At 39.1% G+C, this 18,651-nt stretch overlaps 1 protein-coding gene and 1 long non-coding RNA gene across 7 annotated transcripts in view; one reads left to right on the top strand and one right to left on the bottom strand.

Moving 5' to 3' along the window:
- The window catches only part of LOC124771002, a 95,176-nt gene extending 79,580 nt beyond the window's left edge, over positions 1–15,596 (bottom strand). For 2 of the 5 annotated variants that reach the window (XR_007013258.1, XR_007013257.1), the window contains exon 1: positions 15,049–15,458. This is a non-coding gene — a long non-coding RNA (uncharacterized LOC124771002). The other 3 variants (XR_007013260.1, XR_007013259.1, XR_007013261.1) reach the window with 3 other exon arrangements.
- Positions 15,597–15,857: 261 nt separating this feature from the next.
- LOC124771004 overlaps positions 15,858–18,651 on the top strand; it is a 114,679-nt gene continuing 111,885 nt past the window's right edge. For both annotated transcript variants that reach the window (XM_047249260.1, XM_047249261.1), the window contains exon 1: positions 15,858–16,045. The gene's annotated coding sequence lies outside the window, so the exon portion shown is untranslated. The remainder of the gene's footprint in view (positions 16,046–18,651) is intronic.

Genomic DNA, 18,651 nt, shown 5'->3' with positions numbered 1-18,651 from the left:
AGAAGAATTTGACAGAGCACTGAAAGACCTGAGCCGAAACAAGGCCCCGGGAGTAGACAACATTCCATCAGAACTACTGACGGTCTTGGGAGAGCCAGTCCTGACAAAACTCTAGCATCTGGTGAGCAAGATGTATGAGACAGGCGAAGTACCCTCAGACTTTAAGAAGAATATAATAATTCCAATCGCAAAGAAAGCAGGTATTGACAGATGTGAAAATTACCGAACTATCAGTTTAATAATTCACAGCTGCAAAATACTAACGTGAATACTTTACAGACGAATGGAAAAACTGGTAGAAGCTGACCTCGGGGAAGATCAGTTTGGATTCTGTAGAAATATTGGAACACGTGAGGCAATACTGACCTTACGACTAATCTTAGAAGGAAGATTAAGGAAAGGCAAACCTACGTTTCTAGCATTTGTAGACTTAGAGAAAGCGTTTGACAATGTTGACTGGAATACTCTCTTTCAAATTCTGAAGGTGGCAGGGGTGAAATACAGGGAGCGAAAGGCTATTTACAATTTGTACAGAAACCAGGTGGCAGTTATAAGAGTCGAGGGGCATGAAAGGGAAGCAGTGGTTGGGAAGGGAGTGGGTCAGGGTTGTAGCCTCTCCCCAATGTTATTCAATCTGTATATTGAGCAAGCAGTAAAGGAAACAAAAGAAAAATTCTGAGTAGGTATTAAAATCCATGGTGAAGAAATAAAAACTTTGAGGTTCGCCGATGACATTGTAATTCTGTCAGAGACAGCAAAGGACTTGGAAGAGCAGCTGAACGGAATGGACAGTGTCTTGAAAGGAGGATATAAAATGAACATCAACAAAAGCAAAACGAGGATAATGGAATGTAGTCGAATTAAGTTGGGTGATGATGAGGGAATTAGATTAGGAAATGAGACACTTAAAGTAGTAAAGGAGTTTTGCTATATATTATATAATATATTTAAATTTGTCTGCTTGTGTCTGTATATGTGTGTGTGTGCGAGTGTATACCCGTCCCTTTTTCCCCCTAAGGTAAGTCTTTCCGCTCCCGGGATTGGAATGACTCCTTACCCTCTCCCTTAAAACCCACATCCTTTCGTCTTTCCCTCTCCTTCCCTCTTTCCTGATGAGGCAACAGTTTGTTGCGAAAGCTTGAATTTTGTGTGTATGTTTGTGTTTGTTTGTGTGTCTGTCGACCTGCCAGCACTTTCATTTGGTAAGTCACATCATCTTTGTTTTTAGATATATTTTTCCTACGTGGAATGTTTCCCTCTATTATAACCATATATAAAAAGATGATGTGACTTACCATACGAAAGCGCTGGCAGGTCGATAGAAACACAAACAGACACATACATACACACAAAATTCCCTCTATTATATATATATTAAAAAAAACAAAGATGAGGTGACTTACCGAACAAAAGCGCTGGCAGGTCGATAGACACACAAACAAACACAAACATACACACAAAATTCAAGCTTTCGCAACAAACTGTTGCCTCATCAGGAAAGAGGGAAGGAGAGGGGAAGACGAAAGGAAGTGGGTTTTAAGGGAGAGGATAAGGAGTCATTCCAATCCCGGGAGCGGAAAGACTTACCTGGCATAATCACCTTCAAGTTATATAATTTCCACAAACTATTCATCAACAACCTGACGCTTGGTAACAGAATTATTTTGTATCAGTGTTGTTTCAATAAACCGTAGAATGGTGACATATCTATTGTGTTATTCCTGGTTATAACACAATAAAAATGGCAACGAGCCAGCAAGCATCGACACTGGAAGCTCTATGCATTAAACTTATTTATCAGCAGGATGAGAATCAGAAGCTGCTACTGAACACCCTCCAACCACTTATTCAAGGCTTGTTGCAGACACAAGCATCTCGACAAGTGCTCGCTTTTCCTTCCTTAGATGAGGCTTTAGAGAACTGAGAAGCCTACAAATTAAGATTACTGGAGCACTTCCACGTGCTTGAGGTAACTGATACTAGCTTCATGAAATATTTGTTCCTGTCTTAGTCAAAACGTGAGATTTACCAGCTACTATGCATATTGCCCTCTTATCTAAGCCTTCAGAGCTCACCTTTTCAAATATTAGTTCATTGCTCGCTAAATATTACCAGCAGCGTACCCATGTTATTTCCTCCGAGGTAGCATTTTACCAATGCAAGAAACAGCCAAACCAGACTCATAGAGAATGGGCTGCAGAGTTGCAAGGTTTAGAGAGAAAATGTCATTTTGTTACCCCTAAAAGTAAGGAGTTCTATGCAGAAGAAATGATCAGGGACAGGATCATAATCTGGTAGCCACTATAGACCATCAAAAGACCTCCATTAACTTTTTGTAGAAGTGCAAATTGCAGAGAAACCATTTCAAATACAAGTAGACACTGGCACAGCTGTGAGAATTCTGCATTGCAGTACCTATTTGAAACTTGGAGCTCCTCCCTTGCAAGAAACAAAGAGACGTCTAATGGTGTATAATGAACATACCATCCCAGTATGCAGTCAAGTCAAACTTCCAACAGCCATGTCACTCGCAACATTACCTTCTTAGTCGTTAACAGTGTAGTGGACTGGCCAGACAGCCAATCCACTATGACCGGTAGCCGAAAGGCACGCGTTTAAGCTCACGCAGGCTGGCGTGAGGTCTGGAACATTACAAGGAAATGAGAACTTAGAAAAACAGACGCAGTTGCTGTAATACTTAACTTTAATCCATAATTGTAGAACATCGCTCTTGATGATACAGAATTATAATCTCAATATAAACTGGTAATGGCGCCTTGCTAGGTCGTAGCAATTGAAGTAGCTGAAGGCTATGCTAATTATCGTCTCGGCAAATGAGAGCGTATTTGTCAGTGTAGCATCGCTAGCAAAGTCGGCTGTACAACTAGGGCGAGTGCTAGGAAGTCTCTCTAGACCTGCCGTGTGGTGGCACTCGGTCTGCAATCACTGACAGTGGCGACACGCGGGTTCGACGTATACTAATGGACCGCGGCCGATTTAAAGGCTACCACCTAGCAAGTGTGGTGTCTGGCGGTGACACCACAAACAGTGTTTCCGCTGACAACCTGTTTGGACTGGACTCTTTTCAGAAATTTGGATTTTCAACAGATGATTCAGTGAATTTGCTACCCAAAGATGTTCTGTACTAGGACCTAGAGGCACTTTGCCAGGGTTATGAGGACCTGTTCAGCCTGGAACTCAGCACTGCAAACGATTTTGAGGTGCACATCATACTGAAACATAATGCATGCCCTTAGTACGTTTGAACCCGCATCATTCCGTTAGCTCTCAGAGCCCAAGTAGAGGAAGAACTGGATCGCCTAACTGCAATTAAGAGTTTTAGAACCTGTTCCTTCAAGTCAATGGGCTACCCCAATAAACATCGTGCGAAAATCATCTGAGAAGATTTCCCTTTTGGTGTTTTAAAGTGACTGTCAACGTTCAATCAGAGATTGAACACATCATATTCCTAAGCCATAAGAATTGCTGTCAAAATTAAAAGGAGGAAACTTCTACCCCAAAACAGACCTAGTGGATTCTTATCTCCAGCTTCTCCTTGATGCAACATGCCGCACGGGCTTTATCATTTGAAACGCTTAATGTTTGGTACAGCAAGTTCCTTGCCATTTTTCAACGGTTTTTGGATGGATGCATTAACTATTTAGACAACATCATTGTAACAGGGAGAATCACAGAAGAACACCTTCGCAATCTGAAATCTTTATTCAGTGTCTTAAGGGAGGCTGACCTAAAATGCAGAAAAGAAAAATGTTTTTTCCAGCCGGAGATTAAGTACCTTGGCCACATCATTTCCAGCCAGGCAATTGTCCACTGTATAAACATGTCGAAGCCATAATCAAATTTCCCAGGCCAACAATGCTAAAGCAACTTCTTTCCTTTCTGGGGAAGACATCATACTCGTATTACCAAAAGTTCTTACCTGCAGTAGCAACAGAAACCGCCCCCCTGTCCGAGATATGCATAAAAAGGGTGCCTTTTCAGTACACAGTGTGCCTTCCAAAGGTTGAAATGCCAGTTGTTAAGGCCCCATGCCTTGCATGTTTTGATCCAACAAAGCAGATAATTATTACAACGTTCACATCTGATACCGGCATTGGAGCAGTCCTGGCACACAGGGAGGCGGATAGCTCTGAGCACCATGTGGCTTATGCACCAAAAACATTGACTGGCACGGAACACAGGTACTCACCAAAAGAAAAAGAAGCACTGGCCATCATCACTGCATTGAAGGAATTCCAAATTTTTGTTTATGGCACCATAAACTGCAGATCATCTTATTCAGTCCAGCACCAAAGATTCCAGTATTCTAGTCCCGACTGCTCTATGTTTACAGTGCTGGGCTGTACTTTTGGAGCACTAACACTATGAGATACACTTTCGCAACATGACAGAGCAAACCAATGCTGATGCTCTCTTCCGGCTTCCATGGGGACCCGATCCAGAGTTCAAAAAGAAGAAATTATGTATTTTCACAATGATGAAAAAGCAGAAGCCGCTGTAGATTCTTTTCCCATTACCAGTACACAGGTCGCAGATGCAGCCGGTAACAACAAGGTACTGCAACAAATCCAAAGTCACGTACTTGATGGATGGCCCGAACAACAACCTATCAAGGATTCCGTGGCATTCTGTCACTTCTTTAATTCCCACCATCAGCTAATGTTGATCGACAGAGTAATAGTGCTCGTTTCCAATGAGGACACACCCAAGTAGTTGTTCCCTATTTTTTTACGTCAGCACGTCCAGCATCTATTGCACCAAGGTCACTGGGTGGGGGGGGGTGGGGGGGGTGGGGGGGGGGGGGGTGTATCCTGAACTAAACTCCTGGCTCGCACATTCACTTACTGGCCGGGCATGAACCAGGAGATTGAACGACTCATCCTAATGTGTCCACCCTGTCAAAGCCAGTAGGCAGCCCCATGACATTCATTTGCTTCTTGGCCACCATGTGCTCACCCATGGAGCTGGTACACATTGATTTTGCCAGGCCAGTGTTTAACACCATGTTCTTGATAGTAGTTGATGCTTACCCCAGATTTCTGTACATTATCTGATGCAAGGCTACATCAACCACCAACACCATTACAGCCTTAGAAAAAATTTTTGCAACTGAACATCTGCCGGAAGTGCTTGAAACTGGCAATGATCCACAATTCCATAATGAGGAGTTTCATGCCTTCTGCACCCAGCATGGCATTCGTCACATTCCAATGCTCCCATTCCATCCACAATCTAATGGAGAAGTTGAGATGATGGCCCACACTTTCAAAACTCAGGTGAAGAAATACCTCGAGGATCACTCCACCAATGCATCAATAACTTTCTTTTTTAGCAGTTACAGGTCCACACCTATCAGAGACAAAAGTCCAGTGGAAGTCCTCCAAGGATGGCAGTCCCGAACTCTCTTGAGCCTGCTCATACTGATGCCACGGTCAGCACCACCACCGCCTGCTTCCAAGTTCTGCCCTGAGTCCTTGATGAGGGTGAAAAGATTCGACTGGCAACCAACCTGGATTCTGGCAACAACTGTCTAGCACTTGATCCAGAAGGTCTTCAGGGTGCAGCTTCTGGACCGGAAGGTTCTGTGACATGGCAATCAACTTCATCTCTGACTAGTTTCCCAACAATTTTTTCTGCTCCCCTCTCTGCACCATCATTACCAGTCCCGAGGTGTCGCCCACTCACCAACCACGAGTAATTCCAGATGCAGAAGAAGACAGGCTGCTGGCTCCACCTGTTCCGCTGCCAAGGTCCACACCAGACAACCTTCGACCCCGAACAGGGTGTTTTCAGCTTTATGCTCCAGGGCCCCGAGTCACCAATGATGCTGATGACGTGGAAGGGTACCCCATGGATGTGGCATTAATTCAAAGCAGATGCTTCCCTGCTTCCCCAATGGAAGAGCTTTGGTATCCATCACTGTTAAATCTCCATACCAAGCAGCAGTACCCTATTAAATGTGGCTGGGAAATCGATCATCAGCCGCATTTCTCCGAGGGTGGCCCGCTGCTGGCATTGTAGGCTGCCTTCGCACGTGTGCGCTTCAATCCACAGCAAATCAGTGACTGGCCGCCAAGAATATACAGCAACCCCAGCCACTCCATTAACCATGGAGCCTTACTTAAAGCTGCTACTGACGTCTACAAGCCAGTTTTAATTGTGCTATATTCTACTCCACAACTAGGAAATGCTACGCTGTGGTGGACCTGTTGTTCGATGTTGATTTGGCTGTGCTCTACACTTAGAATCTGAGCGCTATACTGGAATTTGAACTTCAATGTACACTAGGCTTAGTATGTCAACAGATTTGTGATTTTCACCAGAGTTCTGAATTTCACTTGCACTTCCTGCACAATGGTATGATCATCATGAAGTTGTATAATTTCTATAAAGTGGTCAACAACAACCTGGCACTTGGTAACAGAATTATTTTGTATAAGTATTGTCTCAATAAACTGTAGAATGGTGATTTATTTATGGTTTTATTCCTAGTTATAACAGAAGTATAATGTTTCATTTCAGTACACTACCAGGTAAAAAGGTGGTCAGGCAATACCTGCACATCCCGCAACATTTCGAACAATGTACGGGATGTCCGAAGGCAGACTCTCAAATTTGGTCAATAGATTTCATTTAACAGGGAGTTTACTATCTAAAAACTAACTAAGGAGTTACCACAGCACTACTACAGATAAGGAAGTTACACAAGCTGTAAAGAATGGTTCTGAAACATATAGCTGTAGGGAGAGCCACTATTCAAGGAAAAAGTTCAAAGGAGGATATTTACCATCTGAGCTGAATACAATCAAAATGAGGAAATGTTTCTGTAAATACATTTTCTATCACTTCTTTAATTTCTTATTTAAAACTACCCATACAGGTACATGCTCAACATATAAGATTGGTACACTGAAATTAAAAAAGGAACAAGATCTGGAGAAAAAGAATCAATCAATAACAAACCAAAGGTTGTACAAACTTCAAGTAAAAAATTTCTATGCAGCAATGAAGGTCAAATATCCAAATGCAGTTAAAGTTTGTTTTGATATTTGACAGAATCAGCCAATACCAAATCTCTCCATCTCTCCATACGTGAAGTATTATATTGAAGACAGGTTTGGCTACACAGTTTGTGCATTATAATTCATTTCTGAGCACAGACGAATGAAAGGATTGCTTTTTGTACTTGACATGAAACGGAAGAACAAAAGACTGCAATCAAGTAGCCTTTGTTCTACTGAATTTTCTCAGAAATCTTGGTGTCCCAGCGAAAAAATGATCCAAATGAAATACACTTATTTTTCTGACTCTGTACCAGTCAAAATAATGGGCAAACTAATGGCCTCTGTGGAAGATGGTCACAGTTATATGCCTCCTGACAGAGCGTTTGGTAGAATAGAAAAAGACTATCAAAAAGAGAAAGACATTGTTTCACCGAGTGAAGCCTTACGATCTAAGACACCTTCCATCAAGGAAAAAAAAAGGATGTCTTAAAATTCAAGGGGCATTTTAAAATACCAGAAGGAGGAGAATTGTTTTATAAGGACATTATTGAAAGTGATCAATAATTTCCAGTTTACTATTGCTGCAGCAAGTATTTTTGTTGTATTTCAGTAACATTTGTTGTTGTTTTGCACTTCTGCTCATCAAACATTTATGGAAAATTATGATTTGAAGGTATTATATAGTAGCGTAATACATTATTATATCTCTATACAAAATGAACAATAAAGTAGCTTTCTATGATAGTTTAAAAATGTGTTTCCTCAGAAATTTCCTTTTTTGCATTTATCGACTTTTGAACACAAGCTCCTCATTCTTTACTGTAGTTGTTTGCCACGGATTTCTAATATCTTTGTAGTAGTTGTTTCTTGCTAATTACTTTGTTGCAGTTATTTGTTGCTGATCTCTTTATTGCAGTTGTTCATAGCTAATTTCTTTATTGCTGAAACTTGTATGAAATCTGAAACCATGCAGATAATTCTACATCTGTAAGTTTTTGGGTACATTAAGCTGATTAATAGGGTTGTAAAATAGTGTTTTGTGGAAATGGGTGTGTTTTTTGAAATATCTTCTGACTGGGGCCACAGGAGAGTGAAGTTTTCTTATTATTTTCATATCAATAAAAGATACATATAAGACTAACAAGAAAAGGATTTTCTTCTGGTTGGGAATAAGAGTGCTCATTTCAGTACTATGTTTCAAAGTCAGATTTTCTGTGTTCTAGATGGTATGATAGAAGACCAACAATGACAGTAGCTAAACGAGGAGAAGTCTACCATGGTGCAACACCCTTCTAAGTAGAAATTCCACCTTCAGAAGAAAATGAACGAAAGGAAACCTGCACAATCTGGCAAGAATTTTTCAATTCAGCTGTTGAATAGTGTGTGTCTTACAATGAAAAAGTGCAACTTCTAACAGTTATCCCAGGGTCACTTTCAAAGAAAACAATTTTGCACCACATTCTATCTGCATCAAAATACATGCGGACAGAAGAAGGAATATGAGATCTGTAAAAGAAGCAAGTCTTCAAATAGCACAATCATTTTATCTGGAAGATAAACTGGACACTTCTCGTCAGAGTGCCAGCCGACAGACAAGACTCAGTAACAGTTGAAGGACAAGAAGTGGCGAAAGTGAAACAATACATGACCCGCAGTATTAAAGAAACTTTTGCACATACAAGAGGAAATATACAACATTACGCACTGGAAGATCGAAATATTATGCACAATGATTTAGGTGAGTGGTTCTGCACCTACCAAAAGATCTCTATCATGTGTGTGTGTGGTTCAAATTTTGAACTTTGTGCAGTAACTTCAAAGAACTTACTTAAACATGTGGCAATTTGATGCACTGAGTGAGGTAGTGCAGTGGTTAGTACATTGGACTCACATCCGGGAGGACGATGGTTCAAATCCACGTGTGGCCATCCAGATTTAGTTTTTCCATGATTTCCCTACATTGCTTGAGACAAATGTTGGGATGGTTCCCTCAAAAGGGCATGTCCGATTTCCTTTCCCATCCTTCCCTAATCTGAGATTGCCCTCCCTCTCTAATGACCTCACTGTCAATGGGATGTTACCCACCAATCTCCCTCGCCTACCCTCTCTACAATCGACACTTTGGTTGGAAGTATGAAGTTTTAGGTTGTCTGTGATGTAAAGCAAGGGACCTGTTTCAGGAATGTGGTGACTGCCGTGGGAAAGGAGGACTCTCTTTACAGGCACCCAATCTTGAAAATATAGCAGATGACTCTTCAGAAGTTACATATGAAACATGCGAGGAAAATAAACTCATTAAGAAAACTGTTGCCTTTGATACCTTCATTGATGAATTTGGGAAATGGCCAGTGAAAGCAGTAATATACCAATATCTGAAGAAATTGCAACAACACATCGCAGAAATGAAGGGACATTTACTGGTCTGTGATTATGCCACAAAAAGTACAAGGGTGTATTGGGAGTAACGACCAAGTTCCAACTTTTCCAGGAGTGACATATTTTCAAAACAAGACCACAAGCATTGCAGTTATATGTGATGACAGAGGGCATGACTCAGCAATGTGCAAAATTCTTCAAAAAGGGCAGTCACAGACAGAAAAGATCAGTATTACTTTCTGTATCAATGAAAATAATCAATTTTTGAAAATGTAATTTAATTGGATGGATAAAAAATCTTACCAAGTGGCAGCAGGAGAAAACATACATAAGAGTTAAGGAAATGTCCAAGCTTTTGGAGCCAGTGGCTCCTTCTTATGGCATAAGGGTTGAAGGGGAAAGGAAAGGGATGAAGATATTCTCCCCATCTCCTAAACTTCACCATTTCTTTTACTTTATTCGTCTACCTCCCCCTTCAACCCTTTTGTTAGAAGAATGAACCACTGGCTCCAAAAGCTCTTGCCACTTGGTGACTAAATTCATTATTTCCTCTGCCGTTCCCAGTAATTTAAAAAATATTTAACAAATGTTTGAATTGACTAAGTCACTTGTGCCAACGGAATGGGTGTATAGTGCTACAGGAAGGGACCTAATGATGATGTAGAAGGCCTGTTGAAGTACCATGCTACAAAACATTACCTTTCCAGACCAAGTACAGCTGCAATTCAGAGTGATGAGAATTTTCCAAGGCTGATGAAATAATACACATCTACTGTTCTCAGCCAAAGAGGAAACTGAAGAATTCAGCCAGCATCAAAGAGAAGTTTGGTACAATCAAACTTCCCCTGTGAAAGGAATTAAGAAGACCCAGTTCTGCACTCAAAAATTGTAGTAGTGGGCAAATTTATACTGCACGAACTTAAAAGAAGCAAGAAAGAAGAAATTTCATTTGTCCAGCCAAGACCTCAGGAACAGCAAGAGAATATTCAGATTCACATCCTGTAAAGAAGGATGTTTGTGGCCTCTGTATCTGACTGTGACTGGTGGACTGCAGAGAATAAAGACATCAGTTAGGAGTTAAATGAAATGTTGTGAACTTTACACTACCACATGGACTGGATGCTTGGTATGAGTTTCCAGCTGCAAGACAACACCAACACCATTTATGTTCACTTCTGGTCCACAATATTTAAAAGATTGTGTAGGCCCAGTTTCTATTGGTTTAACAGCAAGAAATCACTCAATATCAAAGGAAGATACTGATGCAGTTGAATTCATTTTTAATTTGCTGAATAGCTAATTTTAGTTCTAAGCCGAGAGGACTGAAGTTTTATGCTTTGGAATTTTAAGGTTTTGGAACTTACACACACATTTTAGAATAATTAATTTGAAAAATTTGGCTTTTACTCATCTTTCTGAAGAAATAAGATTCCATGCCAAATAAGATTAGCTTTTGATTTTATGAGACGAATATCTGATAATGAGTAATGGAAACTGATTTAATGTATGGCAAAATTATCAATTGTTTACAAAACATGTTCAACTCAAAAATAGATATTCTCTTTCTCAATGAATGTACTACTATACTACTATACATTACTAATCAATAATAAAAACTGAAATTTTTTGGATTGGCATTTTGAAGAGGGGGAAAAAAAAGGTGGGTCAGAAAGCCCAGCAAGAGAACTTTGAGGATATTGTTGTTTCCATAAAGTTATTATTATTGAACTACAAAAAAAGGACAACAAAATATCAGGACTGTTCTAGGGATACAGCTTTTTAAAGCTTGTCCCAAAATTGCACATGCAAAATGGTGTTCGAGGCATCACATTTCCATGGACCTTTTAGAGGTGGTATGCCATTACCTTTTCACTGAACTTTTAACTCTTTTACCCCAGACAGTTATAGGGGGATCTACAGTTTCATGTAGATTCTGCACCATGGTGCAGTTCAGTATTTTTCACATCAACTAACATTGCCAGAGGTGAAAGAAGAGACAAGTGACTGGCCTGAACTGATGTGGACTACACTTATAACATTTGAGCTATTATACAACAATATAATTGATTTTTATTTATGTTGGTAATTATATTGTCCAAGCATGTATCTTGTGTAGTTGGATGTTCGTTCATGAATACAATGTACAAATTAAGAGCCCACAAACAATTTAAAAAGCAGGCCCACAGTTTGAGTTTTACACTTAATGTCAACATGTTTTGCCACACTTCACATCCAGGTAATTAATCATATTTCCAACATGTTCAGTAAACACAGTTTCATCAAATTGTGAGGTATGGTAGACATGGTAATAGCGAAATACAAGAGAAAGATGCGGTCTCTGCAATTTAAAAAACTTCCTCTTGAGAAAACATTGCAACATTTAGTGCCATAATTATTGCTAAAAAATTTATTTCAAAAGTAGCTACCCCCGCCAGAGCTAATTGTAATCCTACAAAAGGTACTTGCTGTCATGTATTAAAAGTTTGCTGATTAACAATGTAAGATGATAAAGAGTCAATGTAGTTCGTACGTGTCCCACAAATAATTGCAATATTCCAGATGTAGCCTAGTGAAGGAACAGCATGCCTCTTGCTCCTGTTTTCGTAACATATGCTTAAATAGTTTTATAACTTGGGAGGCGTTCTTGGCTTTTTCACACATTGATGCTCCCTCAATTTTCGTTCGGTTCACTCACCTGTATTTTTATTTTATTTAGCAAGGCAATCAGAAATAGTTGCACAATCTCTCAACTGAATTATCCTGTGATAAACCATAGTATCAATGGGTGTATTATAAATAATTAGGATCGCAGAACACATTCATATGGTACCGGAAACTAATCTTCCGTCGAAACTTTCTGCATATTAAAAACTATGTGCCGCACATTCATATGGTACCGGAAACTAATCTTCCGTCGAAACTTTCTGCATATTAAAACTATGTGCCGATCCGGAACTCGAACATGGGACCTTTGTCTTTCACGGGCAAGTTTTCTACCAACTGACCTATCCGGGCTGTCATTTCTCTCCCTTAGTGCTACAGGAAGGGACCTAATGATGATGTAGAAGGCCTGTTGAAGTACCATGCTACAAAACATTACCTTTCCAGACCAAGTACAGCTGCAATTCAGAGTGATGAGAATTTTCCAAGGCTGATGAAATAATACACATCTACTGTTCTCAGCCAAAGAGGAAACTGAAGAATTCAGCCAGCATCAAAGAGAAGTTTGGTACAATCAAACTTCCCCTGTGAAAGGAATTAAGAAGACCCAGTTCTGCACTCAAAAATTGTAGTAGTGGGCAAATTTATACTGCACGAACTTAAAAGAGCAAGAAAGAAGAAATTTCATTTGTCCAGCCAAGACCTCAGGAACAGCAAGAGAATATTCAGATTCACATCCTGTAAAGAAGGATGTTTGTGGCCTCTGTATCTGACTGTGACTGGTGGACTGCAGAGAATAAAGACATCAGTTAGGAGTTAAATGAAATGTTGTGAACTTTACACTACCACATGGACTGGATGCTTGGTATGAGTTTCCAGCTGCAAGACAACACCAACACCATTTATGTTCACTTCTGGTCCACAATATTTAAAAGATTGTGTAGGCCCAGTTTCTATTGGTTTAACAGCAAGAAATCACTCAATATCAAAGGAAGATACTGATGCAGTTGAATTCATTTTTAATTTGCTGAATAGCTAATTTTAGTTCTAAGCCGAGAGGACTGAAGTTTTATGCTTTGGAATTTTAAGGTTTTGGAACTTACACACACATTTTAGAATAATTAATTTGAAAAATTTGGCTTTTACTCATCTTTCTGAAGAAATAAGATTCCATGTCAAATAAGATTAGCTTTTGATTTTATGAGACGAATATCTGATAATGAGTAATGGAAACTGATTTAATGTATGGCAAAATTATCAATTGTTTACAAAACATGTTCAACTCAAAAATAGATATTCTCTTTTTCAATGAATGTACTACTATACTACTATACATTACTAATCAATAATAAAAACTGAAATTTTTTGGATTGGCATTTCGAAGAGGGGGAAAAAAAAGGTGGGTCAGAAAGCCCAGCAAGAGAACTTTGAGGATATTGTTGTTTCCATAAAGTTATTATTATTGAACTACAAAAAAAGGACAACAAAATATCAGGACTGTTCTAGGGATACAGCTTTTTAAAGCTTGTCCCAAAATTGCACATGCAAAATGGTGTTCGAGGCATCACATTTCCATGGACCTTTTAGAGGTGGTATGCCATTACCTTTTCACTGAACTTTTAACTCTTTTACCCCGGACAGTTATAGGGGGATCTACAGTTTCATGTAGATTCTGCACCATGGTGCAGTTCAGTATTTTTCACATCAACTAACATTGCCAGAGGTGAAAGAAGAGACAAGTGACTGGCCTGAACTGATGTAGACTACACTTATAACATTTGAGCTATTATACAACAATATAATTGATTTTTATTTATGTTGGTAATTATATTGTCCAAGCATGTATCTTGTGTAGTTGGATGTTCGTTCATGAATACCATGTACAAATTAAGAGCCCACAAACAATTTAAAAAGCAGGCCCACAGTTTGAGTTTTACACTTAATGTCAACATGTTTTGCCACACTTCACATCCAGGTAATTAATCATATTTCCAACATGTTCAGTAAACACAGTTTCATCAAATTGTGAGGTATGGTAGACATGGTAATAGCGAAATACAAGAGAAAGATGCGGTCTCTGCAATTTAAAAAACTTCCTCTTGAGAAAACATTGCAACATTTAGTGCCATAATTATTGCTAAAAAATTTATTTCAAAAGTAGCTACCCCCGCCAGAGCTAATTGTAATCCTACAAAAGGTACTTGCTGTCATGTATTAAAAGTTTGCTGATTAACAATGTAAGATGATAAAGAGTCAATGTAATTCGTACGTGTCCCACACATAATTGCAATATTCCAGATGTAGCCTAGTGAAGGAACAGCATGCCTCTTGCTCCTGTTTTCGTAACATATGCTTAAATAGTTTTATAACTTGGGAGGCGTTCTTGGCTTTTTCACACATTGATGCTCCCTCAATTTTCGTTCGGTTCACTCACCTGTATTTTTATTTTATTTAGCAAGGCAATCAGAAATAGTTGCACAATCTCTCAACTGAATTATCCTGTGATAAACCATAGTATCAATGGGTGTATTATAAATAATTAGGATCGCAGAACACATTCATATGGTACCGGAAACTAATCTTCCGTCGAAACTTTCTGCATATTAAAAACTATGTGCCGCACATTCATATGGTACCGGAAACTAATCTTCCGTCGAAACTTTCTGCATATTAAAACTATGTGCCGATCCGGAACTCGAACATTGGACCTTTGTCTTTCACGGGCAAGTTTTCTACCAACTGACCTATCCGGGCTGTCATTTCTCTCCCTTATTGCCCCCCCCCCCCAAAAAAAAAACCACTTGGTTTTGGCATTCTAGAAACATGAACAGTACTGAATAAGATGGCATTCAGATAATTCTTATGACAATAATATTGATTTCTGGATGGAAAAAATTGATCGCTTGAATGCGAGGAGAATCACATGCTTCAATTCATTAGTAAGACACAAAAAAAGTCCACCTTCTCTACAAAACAGTCTACTGACCGTAATGCAATACGTCTCAAGCTTGTGAGACAGCCACATGAATTCGAACTAACAGTTGGCCTAGGACGTATACACAGACGAGCAGCAACAGTTGTTTTGCTGGTAACAATGTGTAACAGAAATGCCAAAAAATGTTTACTGGAAGACGGGCCACGAAAGAAGTACTGTAGCGACTTGTTAGAAAAGACCAACAATCGAAGTGTGTTCTTGCGAGCTCCGTCCGACAATGGAACGAAAGCTTATTTTGCAATATTCATCCTCGCCGAGAAACTCTGCATCGGCGTTTGACTGTGAACGTTACCAATCGCTCGTGAAAAATGGAAATAAGAACATCCATTCTAAATGAGCACGTATCTTTTGATGCTACGAACTCGATACATACAAAATTTAACTACAATTAGTATAATACAGTGAATGTCAGTTACCAGCTTCATATCCAAAGCACTTTACATTCTTACCACCTACAAAAGTATTTAATGACTACACACAAGAAATCATGGTTTTCCGAAAATACTGTTTACATAAGATAACATGAGTTTCCATGACAACAATCGGCCCACTTTTTTTTATTATTTCTTGCAGTAGCAGCTCTTCATTACTGCCACGGTAAACATTGTGCCCTGAGCTAAATGTTTGGTGCTATTGATTAGTTATGCCAGAGTAATAATTGGCACTTAAAGATTCCTTCTGGCTATTGAAATCTAATGTATTGTTTTAAAATTACTGAATTGTAATAAGTGTGCAGGCAAAACGTTATCAGAGATAAGTGCTGTCAATGCTCTTAACGCCTGACTTTACGTAATGGTTGTTTATCTCTGATATGAAGTAGAAATAATGCAGAGAGATACATTGTGTTTGTGTAATGTGTAGTGCTACAATGTTTATGTAAGTGTGAGTTTTACAAACATTATGCAGTGGTGTGGTTTCGGTACGCTGTCTTTTAAAGCATGTGTAACATTTTGGAGTTGGACATGAATCAGAACCCCCTGAAGTATAGGTACGTATCTTTACCAACCGTAAAATCGTAATATGTTTTAGAATAAATGCATATCGGACGTTTGTGATACCTTTGAAGTGAAACAGGACTTATTAAAGTCTTGCTGGGATGATTGTCAGTGTGTTGTTCGAAACTTTGATAGAAAGAAAATTAAAAATCAGTGAGTCATATTGTTGACATACATGCATAACATGAACGATGGACTTTTCTTGGAGATAATGACGTTGTGAAGGTAAGCGGTAGGCTTTCGCAGCTTTTTAAAATATGACTTAAATACATACATCACTTAAATGTATCGCAACGCATGGTCCATAGTATGTATCATGAAACTAATGATTGTATTCGAAGAATGTTAAACTCTTTTATTATGGAATGGCCTCTCATGAATAATTAACATTTGCTACTCTGATCTGTTTACTTAAAATGAGTGTCGAATGTAGGCTACTTGGTTCGAGTGTATCGCGTTAGGGGCAAAACATTTGGTACGATAATATTCCTTTGGTTGAGACGGAGAAATAAATTTATATGTGATATTGTGATAACTCGTAAAGTCAAATATGACATCGGACTTGCAGAATTTCTTGGAGGAAGGGGGCGTTCCCCCATGATCAGCGCACCTTCACTGAGTCACATCTTCGACAGGATAGTAATCAACCCGTGAGATTTCCATTATTTTCACTGTGGCTCTTTATGGCTTGACGGAACTGGCAGATAAATTGTAGGGATAATATATTAGTAATAATCATACTGGATACAGCCGTGATGATAACTGAGTAGACATACATCTGGTTGGCATCCAATTAACAAATCAGTTTCGATCTCTCTCTCTCTCTCTCTCTCTCTCTCCTCCCCCCGTCTCTCTCCCCCTCCCCCCGTCTCTCTCCTTCTCTCCCCCCTCCCCCTCTCTCCCTCCCCTCCCCCCCCTCTCTCTCTCTCTCTCTCTCTCTCACACACACACACACACACACACACACACTGTCTCACTTAGCACAATATTATGCACACCACTCTGGAATTTTGGCTAAGAGTCTTATGCAAGAAGAAGAGTCGAGTCTGTCTGCCAAATTACAGCCTCTCCATGAATTGTTACCCGCGAACAGAAACAATAAATAATCTTCTCTCAAAACAAATGAAGGAAAATGAAAGAAAATGTTAATTGTCTAATGTTCTTACTACTGTGACACTGCATGGTATTTACAATATTGGAAGTGAGTATGGCTTTTGTTGCCGCATGTTGCAGCACTGTGTGGTATGGAGGACATAAGAAGTGTTCACCTCGATCAACAGACAAGACTAGTGGCAGAGCATAGCATCAACTAAGGGTCATTTGAGTTTAAAGAGGCAAAGTCCTGTGTCATGTCATTGGTTTATGAGACTCCGTAATCAAATAGACCGTGAAATAATTGTTGATGACAGTCTTTTCAACCAAATCAGCAGTTTCTAGCTAAGATAATGGGATGTTTCACTATCAAAAATTTGGTAAGAAGGCTCCATGATGACAGCTGCACTGGCAGCAGACTGCAGAATGGCAGTCCAATGCATCACACATTTTGCCCTAACTAATGTGTCATCCACCACCAGGAAGAGGCAGGACACTCACTTCTGAGTGCTAATGATTAATTAACCCAATGGTTCCTCAGGAAAGGTCAGGTGTCGGGTGCTTAGGAAATTAGACTTCCTCCCAGATAGCACAGTAAGCCGGTTTCAAACTTGTTTCCAGATGTAAAGTTCAAGTATATAAGCTTGATCAAAGCTAGAATATTCAAGCCTGTTAGTTGGATTCAAGCTTGAAACAAACATCAAAGTTGGCAGAGTTCAAGCTATATTTCAAGCTTGACTTATCAAGTTTGGCTCCAGCTGTATCTACACACGTGGAATACAGCCTGGTATTTACAGCTTGTTTTAAGCTATATAATTATTAATCTGAATTTATTGAACCTAATTAATTAAATAAATATCAGAATGGAAATGGTGTGAAAAAATTATCAAGACATGCATGTTTAAAAATTTTTATTTTCAAAGTGTTTAAAGTTGTTTTATTTTAAAATTTAATTATTCTGAAGCCCCTCCGGCCCCAGCACACAGACCAGAGCAGGATCAAATATCCCTGACTTCTGCTGGTATGATGATCCTGTAACAGGTAAAACAAAATGTTTGCCATACCTAAACATGAAAAATGTAAAAAGTTGAAACTGATCAACCTAAATACAATTTATGCCCCAGATTAGCAAAATAACTTCAAACTCACTGATGTAGTAAGAATCATTAAGTAGTATAAACGTCACTGAGTAAGCAGCTGCTTCTGGTGACTTCATTCCAAAGGGTTTTTAAAGTAATTTGAAATAACTTTTTGTTTGAAATTTTGAAAGTACAGATGACATTTGGGTAATTTTGCGATGAATTCATGAAGAAGCCACACATCACTATTTCTAACAGTTTCAGGGCCATTTAATCTGAATTATAAAGAAACAATTACTTGAAATCATATACATCTCATGCTGTAAGCTTATAAGGAAACTACTGTTTAGAAAAATGTAGACGGTTTATTCTATCCACAATTATATTTTGGTGAGTAAAACTGAATCAGAATGAAATAAAAGATGAAG

Source organism: Schistocerca piceifrons, unplaced genomic scaffold, assembly GCF_021461385.2.
Source record: "Schistocerca piceifrons isolate TAMUIC-IGC-003096 unplaced genomic scaffold, iqSchPice1.1 HiC_scaffold_851, whole genome shotgun sequence".
NCBI lineage: Eukaryota > Metazoa > Arthropoda > Insecta > Orthoptera > Acrididae > Schistocerca > Schistocerca piceifrons.
The sequence above is the reverse complement of the archived record's forward strand: the minus strand, read 5'-3'. Positions and strand labels throughout refer to the sequence as shown.